The sequence below is a fragment of the Triticum aestivum genome, chromosome 1A, assembly GCF_018294505.1.
Source record: "Triticum aestivum cultivar Chinese Spring chromosome 1A, IWGSC CS RefSeq v2.1, whole genome shotgun sequence".
Classification (NCBI taxonomy): Eukaryota; Viridiplantae; Streptophyta; class Magnoliopsida; order Poales; family Poaceae; genus Triticum; species Triticum aestivum.
In genome coordinates this window covers 590,860,786-590,868,651 of record NC_057794.1, presented here as the reverse complement: position 1 = coordinate 590,868,651, position 7,866 = coordinate 590,860,786, and positions in this window count along the sequence as shown.

The following is a 7,866-nucleotide window of genomic DNA, read 5'->3' as shown; positions in this document are numbered from 1 at the left end:
GTGATGCATAGCAACGAGAGGGGAGAGTGTGATCTACGTACCCTTGTAGATCGATAGCGGAAGCGTTATGACAACGCGGTTGATGTAGTCGTACGTCTTCACGGCCCGACCGATCAAGCACCGAAACTACGGCACCTGCGAGTTTTAGCACACGTTCAGCTCGATGACGATCCCCGTACTCCGATCCAGCAAAGTGTCGGGGAAGAGTTCCGTCAGCACGACGGCGTGGTGACGATCTTGATGTACTACTGTCGCAGGGCTTCGCCTAAGCACCGCTACAATATTATCGAGGACTATGGTGGCAGGGGACGCTGCACACGGCTAAGAATATGATCACGTGGATCAACTTGTGTGTTTCTGGGGTGCCCCTGCCTCTGTATATAAAGTTTGAAGAGAGGAGGAGGCCGGCCGGCCCCTATGGCGCGCCAAGGAGGAGTCCTCCTCCTAGTAGGTGTAGGACTCCTACTAGGAGGGGGAAAGAAGTGGGGAGGGAGAGGGAAAGGGGGGCGCCGCCCCCCCTCTCCTAGTCCAATTCGGCTAGGGGGGGGGAGGAGGCGCGCGGCCCACCTTTGGCTGCCCCTCTCTCTCTCCACTAAGGCCCATATAGCCCATTACTTCTCCCGGGGGGTTCCGGTAACCCTCCGGCTTTCCGGTTTTCTCCGAAATCACCCGGAACACTTCCAGTGTCCGAATATAGCCGTCCAATATATCAATCTTTATGTCTCAACCATTTCGAGACTCCTCGTCATGTCCATGATCACATCCGGGACTCCGAACAACCTTCGGTACATCAAAACGTATAAACTCATAATATAACTGTCATCGAAACCTTAAGCGTGCGGACCCTACGGGTTCGAGAACGATGTAGACATGACCGAGACATGTCTCCGGTCAATAACCAATAGCGGGACCTGGATGCCCATATTGGCTCCTACATTTTCTATGAAGATCTTTATCGGTCAGACCGCATAACAACATACGTTGTTCCCTTTGTCATCGGTATGTTACTTGCCCGAGATTCGATCGTCGGTATCCAATACCTAGTTCAATCTCGTTACCGGCAAGTCTCTTTACTCATTCTGTAATACATCATCTCGCAACTAACTCATTAGTTGCATTGCTTGCAAGGCTTAAGTGATGTGCATTACCGAGAGGGCCCAGAGATACCTCTCCGACAATCGGAGTGACAAATCCTAATCTCGAAATACGTCAACCCAACATGTACCTTTGGAGACACCTGTAGAGCACCTTTATAATCACCCAGTTATGTTGTGACGTTTGGTAGCACACAAAGTGTTCCTCCGGCACACGGGAGTTACATAATCTCATAGTCATAGGAACATGTATAAGTCATGAAGAAAGCAATAGCAACATACTAAACGATCGGATGCTAAGCTAATGGAATGGGTCATGTCAATCAAATCATTCAACTAATGATGTGATCCCGTTAATCAAATGACAACTCTTTGTCAATGGTTAGGAAACATAACCATCTTTGATTAACGAGCTAGTCAAGTAGAGGCATACTAGTGACACTCTGTTTGTCTATGTATTCACACATGTATTATGTTTCTGGTTAATACAATTCTAGCATGAATAATAAACTTTTATCATGATATAAGGAAATAAATAATAACTTTATTATTGCCTCTAGGGCATATTTCCTTCAATAGGACGAGTCCGGCACCGTCTGGTGCTCGGCCAGAGGAGCTGCAGAATCTGCTAGGGCGAGCTTCTATCTCAGAGGAGCACCGTGCGTTGATGGGCACGGTGATTGAAAGGGTTTCGTCCGCAGAAAGCGGATTGCACGAGGCTGTCAGAAGTTTACTAACAGGTTTTGAGGTACATGAAATAATGTACATTTTCTGACAGTTGCGCATAAATAAGATGCGCCCTGTGTAGGTAGTAGTCCCTGAGACTCTGTGCGTTGTCAAAAGTGACGGCGCGCAGAGGATCATAATCCCAGGTCTAAAATGTCGCCTTTGTATGTAGGTGGCAAAGTGTCTGGAATCTAGCCGGACTGATGATTTTGCCGAGCTAAAGCGGCAACTTGACGTGGCAGATGCCGACATCGCGCTCGTCAACAAGCGGCTTGATGAGGCTCAAGGTATGTAATTCCTCGGACGGCACCTGGTAAGAGGAGTTTTATGCCAGTATCTTACAATGTGTGTGCTTGACGCAGTTGGTGCGGCCGCCGTGGAGAGTCTTCGGGTGGAACTTGCCCGAGCAAAGGAACAAGCCAGAAAAAGTGATGCGGCTGCCGAGAAGGCCCTTGAAGAGCTGAGAGCCGAACAGGCTGCTCACTGCCGAAGCAAGAAAGAGATGGTCGTGAAGCTAAAGAGCGCTGCTGACCGTTGCAAGCTTCTTGAAAAAGAAGACCGGGCGGGACAGATGGACTTAGAGAAGACCGTTGCCGATGCCAAGGATGCTCGCTCTGCGATGAGAGCTGCGAAGGAAGAGCTGCGTCAGGCTGGAGAGATCGCAGCTGGAAAGCCCTTTATGCTGCGGATGAAGTTTTGTGATCCTAAGCATGCTCCGTTGGACCGGTTGTGGAGTACGGCAGACACCTATCTGGATTTGGCAGCGAGGTGCTGCTGATGCGACTGAACACTTTCGAGATCAAGAAGATCGCGAAGTGGAAAAGCTTTTCTGGTCGCAGTTCCACATTCCAGAGCGTCCACTGTCAGTGGCCGATCGTCTGGCTGAATGGGCCGAACTGAATAGGTTGTCCGGACTCGCCATGAAGTGCATCATGAGTCACCTGTGGCCGGGGAGATTGGAGCCGAAGAGTTATTTCAGCTTGGTCCAGCAGTTCCTTGGTGCGGTGCCGCGTATTAATGCAATTAAGAGGTCAGCATGCATAGAGGGTGCGCGGATGGCTCTTGCCCGTGTCAAGACATACTGGGTGGAAATGGAGACCACCGTTGTTGCATCCCAAGATTCGGACAGAAGCCGAGTACCTGCCGAGCACTATTTTCAGGAAGTTCTGCCAGGCGCTCGTGTAATAGAGACGCAGTGCTCGAAGGATGCTATGTTCGAATAGCATATGCAATTGTAAAACGGTAGTTTGATAAATTGTCAGAACTTTTTATACCTGTGCGGCCATTTAAAATATATAAAATCTGAAAGATGGCAGTCGTCGGCTTCAGCCCCCACGCAGATAATGCGGGGGTGTTCGCAAAAGGCACATTTTCACACTTGATCCAACATCTTGGTCCTACAAAGGAGGTGATAGCGCAGCGAACTAGGCAATCAGACTATAATGCTTTATCACTTTCACTTAGCCATAGGAGCTTGACAGTGGGACTACTTAGATAGCCCCTGGCGGCGACTGCGCTCGCCCGAATTCGGGGCGCGTATGTGCCTGGCCGGGAAATGGCCCTTCGTTAATGCGGAGGAATCCTATAGATTCCGAATAGTCATCGAGTGGTTGACCAGTCTCACGCTATATCGTGACAGTCAGTTTTCGGCTTTCTCTACTGAGGTGCTCGCTTGGCCGAACCGGGGCACAATCGCAGTAGTTCTCCTGGTGCCGCCTTAGCCGATAGAGCGGAACGTAAGGCAGCCGAACACAGGAGCCAGGCAACCCAACATTTGACCAAAGACATGATTCGGAGCTGATGCATATAAGGCCAAACTCGCGACGCCGAACACTCCCTAAGGTATTCGGTCTTTATGAGGGCGGGCGAGACAACGCCCTTAGGTATAAGCCCCTAGTGTCCAGGTACGCGTAGAAATTCTGACGTGGCCACATGCCAAGACGCCAGCCTCCTCCTTGGTTATACTAGAGAGAACCAGGGGATGTGTATCAACAAGAGACAGTAAAAAAGGTTTACGCAGGGTCTTAATCTGAAAAGAATCCTTGGAACGGGTCCCTGCTACACGTCTGCGCCTGTGTCTCCGTTGTGCCGTATCCTGGACGGGCGCAGCACAATATTCATCTGTAAAAGAGAGGAACTAAGTTGAAAAAGGGGTCGTGCCGAACAGAAGTTATATTAAATAAACAAAGTATAAATTGAAATAGGTAAAATTGAGCTTTATTGTCTCTTATTTTATATGTGCGGAGCCCCTAGAGCAGGGGTATACGGCCACTAAGCCTTTATCAATGATATTTTTGTGCCGGACTCGTCTAGCCGTGTCTGTGGTCTTAATGACCTGTTTAGATGTTTTGGCTGGTGAAGCCATTTTATTGTGGGGCTATTAAGGCGGCCGCACAATCCTCCACTCGGGGGAGGCGCACTCAATGCTTCCTCTTCAAAGAGATGATGCCTCATGGACCGGGCATCTTAAGCGTAAGAGATGCATAATGTGGTATTGCGTTAAAGCGGGCGAAAGCTTCACGTCCCAGCAGTGCTTGATAGCGACTTGAGAATGGGACAATGTGGAAAGTTAGCTTTTTGCAGCGGAAGTTATCGGTGGAGCCGAATATAACTTCGAGCCGGAGAAAACCCATGCAGTGGGTGTCCGGACCTGGCGTTACCCCTTGAAAGGAGGTTTTGCTGTGGCGAATTCTTGTTGGGTCTATCCCCATGTGGCGGATTGTGTCCTGATATATCAGGTTTAGACCACTGCCGCCGTCCATCAAGACATTTGTAAACTGGAGTCCATCAATTATTGGATCGAGTACCAAGGCAGTCCAACCTGCGTTCCTGATACTTCTAGAATAATCCAGATGATCAAAGATGATTGGTTTTGACAACCAGTGGCGAGACTCCTTTGGGATAGGCCGTATGGCGCGTACCTTTATGGGTGCCGCATGTTTTGTTATGTGAAGTAAGTTTACTGTTTTTACTTCTTGTGGAAAATTCTTTTGTTTCCTGGTTCTCTGCTTTGGGGGTTCGTCATCGTCTTCGCTTGGTGTGTCGAGCCCCTTGTGTTCGGCGTTGAGTCTGCCGGATTGTTTGAAGACCCAACAATCTCTATGGGTGTGATTAGCAGGCTTCCCGGGAGTACTGTGTATTTGACATATCCTGTCCAAGATTTTGTTTAGGTTGGATAGCTCGTCCCTGTTATCCTGGAGGGGCAGCTTTTTCTGATTCTGTCGTGAGCTTTTGAATCCGGCGTTGACTGTCGTGCTCTTCGGACTGTTTTCCTTAGTCCGGCGACGATCCTTGTTGCGTCGCAGTTTTCCGTTTCCATCCCTAGTTTCGGATGTACTCAGGTCGCTGGTGCTACATCTTGCCAACCAGCTGTCCTCTCCTACGCAAAAGCGGGTCATGAGGCTTGTTAATGCGGCCATTGTTCTTGGCTTTTCTTGGCCGAGGTGTCTGGCTAGCCACTCGTCTCGAACGTTGTGCCTAAAAGCTGCTAAGGCTTCACGTCCGGACAGTCGACTATCTGATTCTTTTTAGTAAGAAATCTGTTCCAGAATTGCCGAGCTGACTCTCCGGGCTGTTGAGTTATGTGACTGAGATCACCTGCATCCGGAGGGCGGACATATGTCCCTTGAAAGTTTGCTGGGAAAGCGTCCTCGAGCTCTTCCCAACTTCCAATTGTGTTTTCAGGAAGGCTTTTAAGCCAATGCTGGGCTGGCCCTTTAATCTTGAGGGGTAAGTATTTGATGGCGTGGAGGTCATCTCCTCTAGCCATATGTATGTGGAGGATATAATCCTCGATCCAGACTCCAGGGTCTGTTGTTCCTTCGTATGCCTCTATGTTTACGGGTTTGAATCCCGCTAGAAATTCATAATCCAGGACCTCATCGGTGAAGCATAGGGGGTGTGCGGCACCCCTGTATTTGGGTGTGCCGTGATGTTCGAATACTGGCTTTGTTGCATTGCTTACGAGAGCTTGCTTTCTTGGCCCATAAATGGACCTGGCTGGGCCATCTTTTTGATGCGAATCCTTGAGTGGGTCGCATGCCGACTTAAGTGCGGCGCCGCTTGCCGCTTTATGCTGGCCATGGGGTCGTCTATCCGACCGGGTGGCTTTCTTACTTTTTGAATGTGAGGGCTCTAAGGCCTCTTTGTCGAATTCGGGCAGTAGCTTTCGCTTCGGATAGCTTTTAGTGTGGCGACTGCTGCCGTATTTGTCTGCGGTATTGATTACTTTACTCCATTTGATTCTGAGTGCATCTTCCGCAGTTTTTAGCTTCTGCTTCTGCTTTTTCAGGCTGCATGCGGTTGCAACGAGCCTTTTGTGGAGGTTCTTCTACTCCGTGGGCTTATCCGGAGTAAGGTCGTCCGGAATGCCGTTTTCGTCGGGGGCGAGTTGTTTGGTTTCTTTATCCAAGTTACCCTGTTCTGACAGTTGCTCTAAGGCATGCTCGTCGTCTGCCGGCTCATCCTGCTCTATGGCTGGGTTTGTATCCAGGCGGGGCTTAGAGCGGCGTTTACGCCGCCGCTTTGATTGTTTTTCGAGAGATCGATCCCTCGTTGCCTCCCCGTGTTCCTTGTTGTCGCTTCCTTTTGGTGTATCCACCATGCACACATCATGAGATGAGGTGGCTGTCCAATGCCCTATAGGTGTTGGTTCATATGCGTCTCCTACATCGTCGTCCATACCGTCGATGTCTCCGGAGTCGAAATTGAGCACGTCGTTTAAATTATCGATGGTGGCTACCAAATGGGTAGTGGGTGGGTTTTGAATTTCTTCATCGTCCGTATCCCAACCTTGCTGACCGTAGTCCGGCCAGGGCTCTCCTGATAAAGAGAGAGACTTTAGTGACTTCAGAATATCGCCAAAGGGCGAGTGCTGAAAGATGTCCGCGGCGGTGAACTCCATGATCGGCACCCAATCGGATTCGATCGGCAGGCGCGCGGAGGGCTCGGAGTCCGAAGAGGAATCCGGCCCCTCGGAGTCACGGGCCTTGCGGAGTGCGGGGCTGGTGTTCGGCTCGATCGCCTTTGAGATTGCAGCCCCCGAGGCGGCGTCCAACCACTCATCCTCGATCGGCGCGGTAGGCTCCGAATTAAGGGTCGGAACCGATGCGTGTGCGGCCTCCGGGACACTGTTCGGCGGCAGAGCTAGATCATGCCCATCGAGACAGTGCGGCGCGCTCGGCTGTGGCTCGAATCCGTCAAAGATCAAGTCCCCGTGGACGTCAGCCGTGTAGTTTAAACTTCCAAATCTGACCTGACGGCCAGGGGCGTAGCTTTCGATCTGCTCCAGGTGGCCAAGTGAATCGGCCCGTAGTGCGAAGTCGCCGAAGACGAAGATCTGTCCGGGGAGAAAAGTCTCACCCTGGACTGCATCGTTGTTGATGATCGAAGGAGCCATCGGGCCTAAAAGCGACGACACAGAGGAATTCTCAATGAAAGCACCAATGTCGGTGTCAAAACCGGCGGATCTCGGGTATGGGGTCCCGAACTGTGCGTCTAGGCGGATGGTAACAGGAGACAAGGGACACGAAGTTTTACCTAGGTTCGGGCCCTCTTGATGGAGGTAAAACCCTACGTCCTGCTTGATTAATATTGATGATATGGGTAGTACAAGAGTAGATCTACCACGAGATCAAAGAGGCTAAACCCTAGAAGCTAGCCTATGGTATGATTATTGTATGTTGTGTTGTCCTACGGACTAAAACCCTCCAGTTTATATAGGCACCGGAGAGGGTTAGGGTTACACAAAGTCGGTTACAATGGTAGGAGATCTAAATATCTGCATCGCCAAGCTTGCCTTCCATGCCAAGGAAAGTCCTATCCGGACACGGGACGAAGTCTTCAATCTTGTATCTTCATAGTCCAGGAGTCCGGCTGAAGGTATAGTTCGGCCATCCGGACACCCCCTAATCCAGGACTCCCTCAACACCCAAAGCCCAGGTTAGGTGCTTCGGACCTTCAATCATGTCTGGATCTAGCCTTCTAGGGAGAGGATATCAAGAAGTTGAGGGAGGCCAGATACCTGACCGCCAAGGTTTCGCATCGG